This window comes from Danio rerio, chromosome 16 (genome assembly GCF_049306965.1).
Source record: "Danio rerio strain Tuebingen ecotype United States chromosome 16, GRCz12tu, whole genome shotgun sequence".
Lineage (NCBI taxonomy): Eukaryota > Metazoa > Chordata > Actinopteri > Cypriniformes > Danionidae > Danio > Danio rerio.
The window spans coordinates 38,317,191-38,329,904 of NC_133191.1; the positions used below are offsets into that span (position 1 = coordinate 38,317,191).

Below are 12,714 nucleotides of genomic sequence, written 5' to 3' on the forward strand. Positions count from 1 at the left end.
ACTCTTAGGTAGCGTTCAGAAAAAAAAAAACACCTGCGAAGAAACTCGACACAGAGGAACATAAAAACCTACTGCCAGCTGGTGTTTCGGTAGTGTTATTGCAGAGCAACACAAACAGCATGCAGAAGTATAAATGCACAGCTGCTAGGCAGCCACTGTGGGTCACGGTGATCACTCGACGCAGAAGCGGATGCACTTCCAGCCACAACCAAGTATTGGGAAACCCATACATACACACACTCAAACACTACGGACAATTTAGTTTATTTAATTGACCTGTATCGCATGTCTTTGGACTCTAGGAAACTGGAGCACCTGGAGGAAACCAGTGCCAACACGGGGAGAACATGCAAACTCCACACAGAAATGCCAACTGCCCCAGTCAGCACTCAAACCAGCGACCTTCTTGCTGTGAGGCGACAGTGCTAACCACTGAGCCACTGTGTCACCCCATTTTTACTTTGTGTCGATGTGAATTTTTCTTGACCACAATAAATAAGTTTGTGGTAGATTCAACTAAATTTTAAAGCTTGAACCAAAGTAAAACTATACTTTGATAAAAACAAATTTTAGTAATAAGATTTTAGCCAGATTTTAGCCATAAAAAATACAATAAATTACTTTTTTTAAAAGTATTTTTTACATTTTCTAGATATCTTTTTTTAGTGTATCTGGCTTGCACCTTGAAGTTGTGCATGTATAAATGAAACTTTTCAGTTTTCTTTTTTCACATCAGTTGTTTGAATGTGTGTCAGATGTAAAATAAAAAGATAAAGAGAGAGAGAAAGAAAGAAAGAAAAAAGGCCCTCGAGCAATATGAATATCTTCTTGTGCTAGTTAACAGTGTTTAGTCTGTGAGAGCAGAGGACTCCTATGGGAAGCTCAGCCGCGTTGTACGTCTGACAGTTTGATTGTTACTTAAACAGTGAATGGTTTATGTATAATTTAATATTCTGAACTACTGAACTGCTTCTGTTTGTTTGGTGATAAGAGATGAAAGCAAATCCATGCATGTTTTATTAAAAATTAAAACACATGCTCCTAGAAAAAAACTAAACCGGATAATGTTATGACATCTATCTTATGTTGCAACTCAACACAGTTAGTTCCTGTCTGTGATTATCTGAGACTTCTGCATCTTTATCACTATAGGTAAATAGCTATACATAACAGTTTGAAAGACACTCAAACTATTTAAAGGTCCCATAAATTTAAAATAAAGTTTTTTAGATGTTAGTTTCAGAATTATTTGTTTTTAGGATATCTATAAGCTAGTGTGTGCCAAAACAGTGACAACATTTGCATTTAGTTGGTATAAAACTGATATAAACATGTAAAGCTAGTAGTTTGTCACTTCCACCCAACTGGGCCAACAGTTTTATTCACGTCACCTTACACTATAGTTTCTCATCACATCATAACCAATCAAATGCTATCTAGGATCTCACATGCTTTGCCCTCTTCAAGACGCTTCATATTTACTTTTTATTTGATGCACTTGAACTCAACCACTCTCGTTGGCAGAGCTGTGATAAAACAAAAGACTATTGGCAGTTATTTCAAATATATATAAACCAGAAATAATTTTTTTTTATATATTTAAATAGAAAAAAAACACACATTCATTTGGAAACCATGCTTACTTGGTCTTATTTTTTTACTGCTTTTTCACTAGCGTTTATCAATGCTTTTACTTCATATCTGTTGAAAAATTAGAAAATGTCCTAGGCAATTGTAAATTTTGTATTTAAAAGTTTTATTTATAATGAGCTTATTTATTAGAATTTAAGATAAATATTCCTCAGCGATTTTGATCCATATTGACATGATAGCATTACGCAGTTGCTGCAGATTTGGCAGCTGCACATCCATGATGTGAATCTCCCGTTCCACCACATCCCAAAGGTGCTCTGTTGGATTGAGATATGGGGACTGCGGAGGCCATTTTAGTACAGTGAACTTACTGTCATGTTCAAGAAACCAGTCTGAGATGGTTCATGTAAATACATGTAAAAAAGATACATATAATTACATGTATTTACTGTGTACTTATGCTTGATTAAATACATGTCTGTAATCACATCTGTAATTAACTTTTGTAATTACATTTGTAAATACACTGTTGATCATCCCTTACACCTTAACCCACACTTAAACCTACCCATTATAAACACAGTAAGTACATTGTATTTTTTTTATGTAAGTACATAGTAGTTAAAGAAACTTAATATAAAGTGGGACCAACCAAATTAATAACCTAGATGTCTTTAATGATCTAGTTTCAGCAGAACAGTTTAATGTTTTTGAGCATTGTTTTTACATTTGAATTTTATTTAGCAAATCACCTCATGACACATTCATATTTAAATATATAATCTTAAGACTTGTTTGGGAATTTTATATCACTTTGTCTTCTATAACCACTGTGAAACATCATTCTGCTAGAGAAGGATGTATATAAAATCAGCGTAAAGCTACGGCCCACACTACACACATCTAAAATCTGTCAATCAAAGCAGATAAACAGGTTATGAGGTCTGATGTAACAGAGAATGCTGTTCTGAACATCCATCCTGAGCTTGTATTATCGTATTTGTCCAACCAGGCGGAGGCCCAAGCCGCATTGTTTGTAGTCCACGGGTGGCCACATGTTCAAAGAGCTTTCCACTGTGATGCTCAATTCATGATTTTATGAGCCAAAATGAATCATGAGGCAAGAAAGTATGAAAAGGCAATGGAAATCTGTTTTATGCTCTAGCTAGAGTACTATATTTGCTTAAAATATGCCCATTTGCGTCATAAAGTTTTTGATTAGCCATATTGCACAACCGTCATAAAAAATTGCTAGCCCTCCCTGTGAAATTCAGTTATTTTTCAAATATCTCCCAAGTGTTATTTAAGATTTGATTTTTTTTTCTGACACATAATATATTTTAAACACATTATATAAATATATTTATATATATATATATATATATATATATATATATATATATATATATATATATATATATATATATATATATATATATATATATATATATATATATTTGAACAACTAATTTTGAATAACCCATTTCTTTGGTTATCAAAAATTTGACAAACTAATATTTTTGTAGTTGTTTTAGCAAGATTATATATTTAGCTTAAAATTCAAATTAAGAACTTAACTATGTTGTTTGGATAACTAGGCACTAACAGTGATTTGTTCTGTGATCAATAAAAAAATAAATAAATAAACAATAAATAAATAATAATTGACCATGAAACTTGCTTTAAAAATAAAAAGCATACTTTGCAATATAGGAGATACACGTGTGTGCAAAGTATAACGTTTATAAAAGTAAAAATTTTTTGAGTAATTTAGCAACTGTGAGTTAAAAATTCTAAATATATTACCTTAACATTTTAAAGTCAATTTATTTATTTTTCAATTCAGTAAAGTTCACTTTACTTCACTTCACTTCACTTTATTTCACTTCACTTCACTTAAATATAATTTAAGATTATTTTTTGTATTGCGCTTTTCACATTAATTATTGTTCAAAAACAGCTTCACAAAAGGTCCACATTATTAAATTACATTCAAAATCTGAGAAGTTAAAGTGTTATGTAAAGGGGTGAAAGTATATAAACATAGTTAACCTGTAACTAGTTAAGTGTTACATAGTAACAGCATAAACCTATTTAAGTGTAGTTATGTATTGCTTAGAATGAAACAATGGGGTCATTGCATTTGCAATAGCAACTGTGAGTTAAAAATTCTAAATATATTACCTTAACATTTTAAAAATAATCTTAAATTATATTGAAGTGAAGTGAAATAAAGTGAAGTGAAGTAAAGTGAACTTTACTGAATTGAAAAAATGAATAAATTGACTTTAAAATGTTAATGTAATATATTTAGAATTTTTAACTCACAGTTGCTATTGCAAATCAATTGTTAGTCAGGAAGGTGATCAATAACCCGATGGTCACTCTGTCTGAGCTCCAGCGTTCTTTTGTGGAGAGAGGAAAACCTTACAGAAGGACAACCATCTGTGCAGCAATCCACCAATCAGGTCTGTATGGTAGAGTGGCCAGACTGCAGCCACTCCCCGCTTGGAATTTGGCAAAAGGCATCTAAAGGACTCTCACAGCATAAGAAACAAAATTCTCTGGGCTGATGAGACTAAAATTTAACTCTTTGGAGAAAACCAGGCTCCGCTCATCACCAGGCTAATACCATCCCTACAGTGAAGCATGATGGTGGCAGCATCATGTTGTGAGGATGTTTTTCAGCAGCAGGAACTGGAAAGCAAGTCAGGATAGAGGGAAAGATGAATGCAGCAATGTACAGAGACATCCTGAATGAAAACCTGCTTCAGAATGCTCCTGATCTCAGACTGGGGAGACAGTTCGTCTTCCAGCAGGACAATGACCCAAAGCACACCGCCAAAATATCAATGGAGTGGCTTGACAACAAATCGGTGAATGTCTTTGAGTGGCTCAGCCAGAGCCCAGACCTAAATCCTATTAAATATGTTCGGAGGGATCTGAAAATGGCTGTACACCATTGCTTCCCATCCAACCTGATAGAGCTTGAAAGGTACTGCAAAGAGAAATGGGGGAAAAATTCCTAAAGACAGGTGTGCCAAGTTTGTGGCATCATATTCAAAAGGAGTTGAGGCTGTAATTGCTACCAAAGGTGCATCAACAAAGTATTGAGCAAAGGCTGTGAATACTTATGTACATGTGATTTTTCAGGTTTTTGATTTAATAAAGGTTAGAGGTTTTTAATAAATTTGCAACAATTTCAAAAAATATTTTTTCACATTTTCAATATTGGATATTGTGTGTAGAATGCTGTGGAAATAAACGAATTTAATCTATTTTGGAATAAGGCTGTAAAATAAAAAAATGGGGGAAAAGTGAAGCGCTTTGGATACTTTCTAAATGTGTGATTCATGTTTTTTTTTTTTTTTTTTTTTGGAAAATGTATCAATATGAGGTAACCGCAGTAATAATTTTAAATATTATTTAATAATAAGATCCCACTTTACTGTATATTAAGTAGCCTAAGCTATGTACTTGCAATAAAAAATAAATACAATGTACTAACTGTGCTTGTAATGTAATGCAGAACACTTGTGGTGCTCATGAGGTGGGATACAGGACAGATTGGTGGTATGAGTAGGTTGAAGGGTGGGTTACAGTGTAAGGGATGGTCAACAGTGTAATTAAATATGTAGTTACAAAAATGAATTATATATGTAATTACATGCATTTATTTAATCAATCATAAGTACAAGGTAAAACCTGTTTTTACACAATAGGTACATTGTAACAAATGATTCATTTCGGAGTAAGTACATATTAGTTAAGGCCACTTAATATAAAGTGGGACCAATAATAATAATTCAAAAAGAATTACTGTGGTAAAAACACACAAGTTGCTGATCAAGTAGAATAAGATTAATTTGAAAAATATTCTGTCATAACTACTTCACAGCATACAGTAACAATTCATCTGCTCCAAACCTATCTAGACTGCAAAAAATAATATACAGATTGTGAATGAGTTACACAGGTTAAACTAAACCTGACTTGCATCTTAAAGTCTTTGAAAAGACCATATTGCATTTGCCACAACACTACAGTTATGAAAACACCAGAATGCAAAAGCAAAGAAACCACACCCTCTCTTCAATCACATGAAACTCCTCTCTCTTTCTCATTCTTTGTGCTCTTTCTGCCTGCCTTTCCTATTTGACTTCTCTTGCCAAATGGTGATTTCCGCAGTCTGGCGCGATGCCACTCTCGACAATGTGTGTCCAGGTCCTGATGAGAGTTTTAATTATTTAATGTGCACAGTGGGGCTCAGATGATGCCATCTGCCACCCGCAGGAAGTGGGAGGGGGGGAAACGAAGGAAGAGGGTGTTCGGAGACGGAGCTTTCAGGACCACAGCATCTGTTGATTTGCTTGTTTGGAATGGCACTTTATTACCATCTAATAGTACTTTGTCAGTTTTCTCTGTTTAAATATGTATAAATATCACTAGAGTTTTATGAAGCCCTAAAAGCTCTAAAGTGTCCCTCAGGGGTCGTGAAAGGGACTGCGGCGTGCATTCTTTCCCTATCGGCTGGTCACTAAAACACATTTCAGCACATCGGTAACAATTACAGCTGATAATTGCGCTGTCGGAGCCCATTGAATTAGCCATTGAAAAGGCTTGCAGCTCTCAAAAAATATACAGGCGAGTTGTTATCGTATGAGGCAGCTTGCTTTGATAAAAGCCAGTCAGATGAGGACGAATTCTCCCAACTGTATCATTTATTTGCACAAGCAGGCTGCATTGTTTTAGCACAGGATTAGATTCGCTAAAATAATGTAGCAAATTATGCCCAAATGTGATCTTAAACTCAATAAATTTGTCATTTCCAAACTTTTTTCTGATGGCTTGAGAAGTAGTGCATTGCTATTTTCAGCCCAGGCTTATAGGAAATATGGGCCTCTGCCTATATTTTTGCAAAATGTAAAATATATTATGGTGCATTATATTATGGTATTATGGTACATTTTGTTGCACATTTCAGATGAGAAATCCACTAGAGGGCGATGTTATGTTATTATAGGTGTGTTTTGTTGTACATTTCAGATAAACATCATACTTGTACACATCCACAGGAAGGCATGACTTGTCGTACAGGCCACTTAGCAAACCACTGACGTAAATCCTACTAGTAAACCCAACAAAAGGTGTTTTCAAAAGCAAACATAAGAAAAAAATGCCCTGCAACCACATACCTGTAGTTTTACCTTTATTTTATGTTGCTTTTATCTCTTTTTTTGGAACCATGCTTTAAGGAATCAAACCCAAACACTGAAAAAAATAATTTCTGCAAAAATGTTGCAACAGTTTACATGGGTTGAGTTTAAACAAACAAATTAAACTGAGTAATGTTCATTTTTTTTACTTGTTTAAATTCAGTCCAAACTAATTGTTTACAACAACTTCCAAGCAAAAAATGAAGTAAAGCAAAGTAAAACACCTTACAAAATGAGTTACCTGACCACACCAGAAAATTTGTCCATGTGGAGATACACAAGAGGAGAGGCAAACGTATTCAATTACAGATTACTGCTAAGTTGTTTTGTGATTAAAATAAACCCTTATTTGTTGATATGCCTGTAAAACCATTAGTGTGAAAAGGAAAAAAAAAATAGCTTGAATCATTCTGAGTTGTAGGATTAATTTTACACTCATTATATAACTTATTATATACAGTTGAAGTCAGAATTAATACCCCAGCCTCTTTAACTTTTTTTCTTTTTTAAATACTTCCCAAATGATGTTTAACAGAGCAAGGACATTTTCACAGTATGTCTGATAATATTTTTCTTCTGGAGAAAGTCCCATTTGTTTTATTTTGACTAGAATAAAAGCGGTTTTTATTTTTTAACAACTATTTTAAGGTCAAAATTATTAGCCCCTTTAGGCAATTTTTTTTCGACAGTCTACAGAACAACCATCGTTATACAATAACTTGCCTAATTACACTAACCTGCCCAGTTAAGCCAATTAACCTAGTTAAGCCTTTAAATGTCACTTTCAGCTTTATAGAAGTGTCTTGAAAAATATCTAGTAAAATATTATTTACTGTCATCATGGCAAAAATAAAATAAATCAGTTATTAGAAATGAGTTATTGAAACTATTATGTTTAGAAATGTGTTAAAACTATTTCTCTGTTAAACAGGGAAGGGGAAAAAATAAACAGGGGGGGCTAGTAATTTAGGGGGGCTAATAATTCTGACTTCAACTGTATATTATGTATTTGCTACATAAAATATATAATTTTACAAAAACGATAGCTTCTGCTTCTTCAAACTACTTGTTTAAAATAAGCTGAAACACCACAACTCTTTTTTTTTTTTAGGACAGTCGAAATGTTTCATGTTCAATTCACTCAAATTTGTCAAAATGTACCTAATTGTTTTGTGCTGGGACAACATGAAGGAACTACATTGGTGTAACTACTGCTTAGTGGATATGCAGTTCCCAGCATGTTTTGTGTGGGATTCTATTAGGAAGGGGGAAATGTTTTAAGTTAAGAAAAAAACTTGTTTGAGTTGAATCCTCACATAGTTTTAAGATTTTCATGAAAAACCTGCAGAAATCTTGATTTTAGAAATCACCTTATATTAGATATCATTTTATTGCTTAAAAAGTGTAACATTTGTTCTGTAAAAGCTCATTTAAATGAGCATTTTTCATGAAAGATAAAGAGTTTCATGAAAGGTTTTGAGTTTAAGAAGAGTAGCACTCATGCTCTGGGTGATTGCAGCTTCATTAAAAACAATATTGTTAATTAAATCACTTAGTGAGCCACAACTGTGATAATGCCAGTTCTGATATCAGTCTCAGTCAACTGTAGGCATTATTAAAGCAGATGCAGTTCAAACTGCAATAAATAACAGAAAATACAGGTTGTCCAAATGAAGCGATTTACATTTTTTGGCTCCACAAGAGTAGAATCAGTTTCGGGCAAGTTAAATAAGATAACTCAAATTAATTCAAATAAATTGAAAATGATTTTACACAATTGGTTCAAAATTAATTTTGCTGGTGGGTTCTATCTGCCAAAATTGAGTTTGAGTAAAGTGAAATAATTCAATTCAATTTTGTGAAATAAGTGTGCCTACAAACTGCAATCAAACATGTGTTTAAGTATGCATTTGCTGTTGTACAAGGCTGTAGCATGTATTTCCAACAAGCCTGTGTTGGCTATACTTTATTGAGACTGCAGCATCACTCCAGTATAGAGAACTTCCCCTCAAATCATCTGAATCAGCACTTTAAAATGCTGTGTACTAGCATATAACACCCTTGTTCAATATTTATCATCATTTGATAAAATGATGTTGCCAGGATCAATATATGTACACAGGTGCATTTACTACATGCTTCTGAAGTTATTTGCATCAACAAGCAGCTGCTGGTTCTATAAAAAAATATATATAGAGACCCTTTAAAATCTATAAAAGCCTATAAGCTTAGTTTTATACCAAGGACGTTTTTGAAGGAAGATGCTATGAAGTTTACATATGATCCCATTAAATGATGACACATGGAATGAATGTGTAAATGCTCAAGATAATGCAGAAACAGCTCTTCTATGAAATTCAAAATTCTATGTTCAAACAACTATAGCAATGGCATTTTAATGACCTCGCCAGTCAACATTATGGTTGTGAAATGCAGAGATTTATGCAAACACATCCATATCTGTATTATCAGATGGTTTTTAACATAAATGTTTTTCACTTTTTCCAAGTGTTTATTGTGCTATTGAAAGAAAAGCACACAACACTTATTCACAAATTATACTCTTAACTGACACATTTGAAACTATGCTAAGTTAAAGAAAATGTTTTGATTAATCCATTTTTTTTAAATCAAGTCACATGCCAATCCAGTTTAAGTTGCAAATTAAAGTTCTTATGATAACAATTTACTGTAGAATCTACAGTCATTTACTGGCAGCAGTCCACCAGTATTACATTTACATTAAGAGCCATTATTACCATTTATGCAAATGTATTTACAGCATTGAATATCTTTACTAAAATAGAGTAATTTTCACAATGCAGCTTTAAAATACAGTAACATACACTTAACTGTCTTACAGAAAAATACATTCATTCATTCATTTTCTGTTTAGCTTAGTCCCTTTATTAATCCGGGGTCACCACAGCGGAATGAACCGCCAACTTATCCAGCAAGTTTTTACGCAGCTGATGCCCTTCCAGCAGCAACCCATCTCTGGAAAACATCCACCCACACTCATTCACACACATACACACACACACACACACACACACACTCATACACTACGGACAATTTTAGCCAACCCAATTCACCTGTACAGCATGTCTTTGGACTGTGGGGGAAACCGGAGCACCCGGAGGAAACCCACGTGAACACGTGGAGAACATGCAAACTCCACACAGAATCGCCAACTGACCCAGCCGAGGCTCGAACCAGCGACCCAGCGACCTTCTTGCTGTAAGGTGACAGCACTACCTACTGTGCCACTGCGTCGTCCACAGAAAATACAGTCACTAATAAGAAAATACAAAATACTGACTTTCTAGTGCTGTGCTAGACCAAAATATATAAATAAAAACAAAGACTATAGAATACACAAGGCATGTCACTCGTATTGTTTTGAAGGGAGAAAAGTATAATGGTCAATATGACTAATAAGGCCCCGCCTTCTAGTCCAGGAGCCAATCGCCAATCGATATTTGGCAAATAAAGCCCATCTTCTAGTAGAAGAGCCAACCGTTGATCGCTATAGACAATATACTGAAAATACTCCGGGTAAGGAGCTTGGACCAAACGTGAGTTTCTGCAGATTTCGTGTGATTCAAACATATAGAAACGATGAGAGAGTAGTTGTTTAATTTCATGGTGATTCGTAAAATGAAACAAAATCATAAGCTTGGCAAGCAGTTTTGGAGAATTTAATGTTTCCTCGTTCAAACAGAATGCCAGAGCATACTGCCCAAGAGGCGTTTTAAAGATAGCCACCGAGTGAAATGACTTGTCTTAAAGGTACTTTGATAAAAATAAGAAATTTGTGTATATATAATAGTTTATGATACATACTAAGTTACTAATCTACAAATTTTAAAACAACTGGTACCACCTGCTGTAGAGAGAAACTTTCGAAGTGCTACCATGATATCACAATGTGTGATTTAAATGAGCTTTTACAGAACAAATGTTACACTTTTTAAGCAATGAAATGATATCTAATATAAGGTGATTTCTAAAATCAAGATTTCTGCAGGTTTTACCAAATAAAATTTAAAACTAAGACATTTTTTATGACTAATATGAACAACATTTTAGACTCAAAGTGCTAAAGGCAAAGGAACTTTTCAAATGGCCCAGATGGGAAAGATTTTTATTTGCCCTATATCAAACAAATAATAATATATTTTAATACATTTAATAATACAATAATACATTACTGATAATTAGTTATTTTTTTAGATATTTCTTAGCAAAGTATTTTAAATATTGTGTAAAACAAGCAGACTCTATTTATATCCATACACTTTTTTTTCCAACATAAACTTTCTTAAAAAAAAAAAAAAAAAAGTTTTCAAATCTATAGCACTAAGCCCAACAATCGGTCCAGATCGGTGTCCTCCATGCTGTAAATACATGGAGCACTTTTAAATAAATGTTATTGTAAGCAAAATAATTAAACCATTATAACAAACAGAGTTAAAAACGACCTTCATAAATAAAAAAGATTAAAGTTTTATTGAGATGGATTGTTGGTGATTGTGTGGGTTTTGGCCAGATTGGGTAGCAATACATGAACAATGAATAATTAAGATCTGTTTAAAAAAAAAAGATTTAAAACGTACAACACAATATTTCAGTAAATGTAAGACTTTTAAAGGCCAAAAAATTTTAGATTTTTGAGCTTTAAGACATTTTAAGACTGTTCTAGACCCTGCAGACACCCTGTAAAATATGTTTCTAACAACAAGGATTTATAACACCTTTAAAACAACTGTTTATTCAATACTTATTTTAATATATAAAAAAAAAGTTAGTTATTCCTCTGATACAAAGCTAAAATTCTATCATCATTACTTCAGTTTTCAGCATTACACAATCCTTCAGAAATACTTTTGATGTGCTGATTTGTCACTATTCTTTCATAAATGATGTTCATACAGCATACATTACACAAATCCTTTAGAAACTTAATGAAAGCCTCTACTGGAACTTTTGATCAAACTAATGTGTCTTTAGTGACATTCAATATATACAATTCTTTGTCATTTATAAACAATTACTAAAGAGAATGACAATGATTTAATGCAACAATAACAAATATTCCTCTACATCCATTAAACTCTTTATCTGACACCAAAAATGCACAATAAATTATCTCATGACAGCCAATTCTACCATTCCTATAACTCATCCAATAGCATTTTAATCAAGCCCTAGTCTTCAGCACTAGCCTCTGCATCTTTAACTTCCAGTCTACAGTCAGCATACAAAATCAAATGACTGACTGCTGGATTTAAGATGTTTAAAGGATTTTTACATCACAGTTCTACACACACATACACACTGCACTGGAGGGCCAAACACACCACAACAGCTCCTCCCTGCTCTGATCTGTTTGTTTTCCAGCATGTCCGGCGGCTAGCAGGCCATCACAGTATGTCGGCAACCAGCGGGGATCAGTTTCCTGCTAACTAACGCACTACATACGCAGCATACTGATGTACACAACTCATAGTAAATGTTGAATAGCAGCAACTCTATAGAAATAACTCTAATAGTTCATTTAATCTGCTGGGTCTCATGAAATTAATTAATCGGCTGTTAGCAGTTGGTTGTTGGTTTACAGTACACTGTTAGACATTTCAAAGGGTTTTTACAGTAACTTACTGGCAACACTGTTGCCAGTAAGTTACTGTATTTTAGATTTACAGTATACAACTTTAAATCCGTTTACAGCATGTTACTGTAGTGTCTGAAAATGGTTAACTACTGTAAAAACCTAAGTTAACAGTTAGCTACTGTAAACCTTTTAATTTTGTCCTAAATATTTTATAATATAATTTTTATTAATATTATTTTAATACTATAGACCTAAAAAAGACACAATTACAAAATATTAACAAAATAA

The 12,714-nt window shown here is 33.4% G+C and overlaps 1 protein-coding gene across 29 annotated transcripts in view; it reads right to left on the reverse strand.

Annotated features, from left to right (window-relative positions):
* ptprub (protein tyrosine phosphatase receptor type Ub) overlaps positions 1-12,714 on the reverse strand; it is a 442,833-nt gene that overhangs the window by 173,445 nt on the left and 256,674 nt on the right.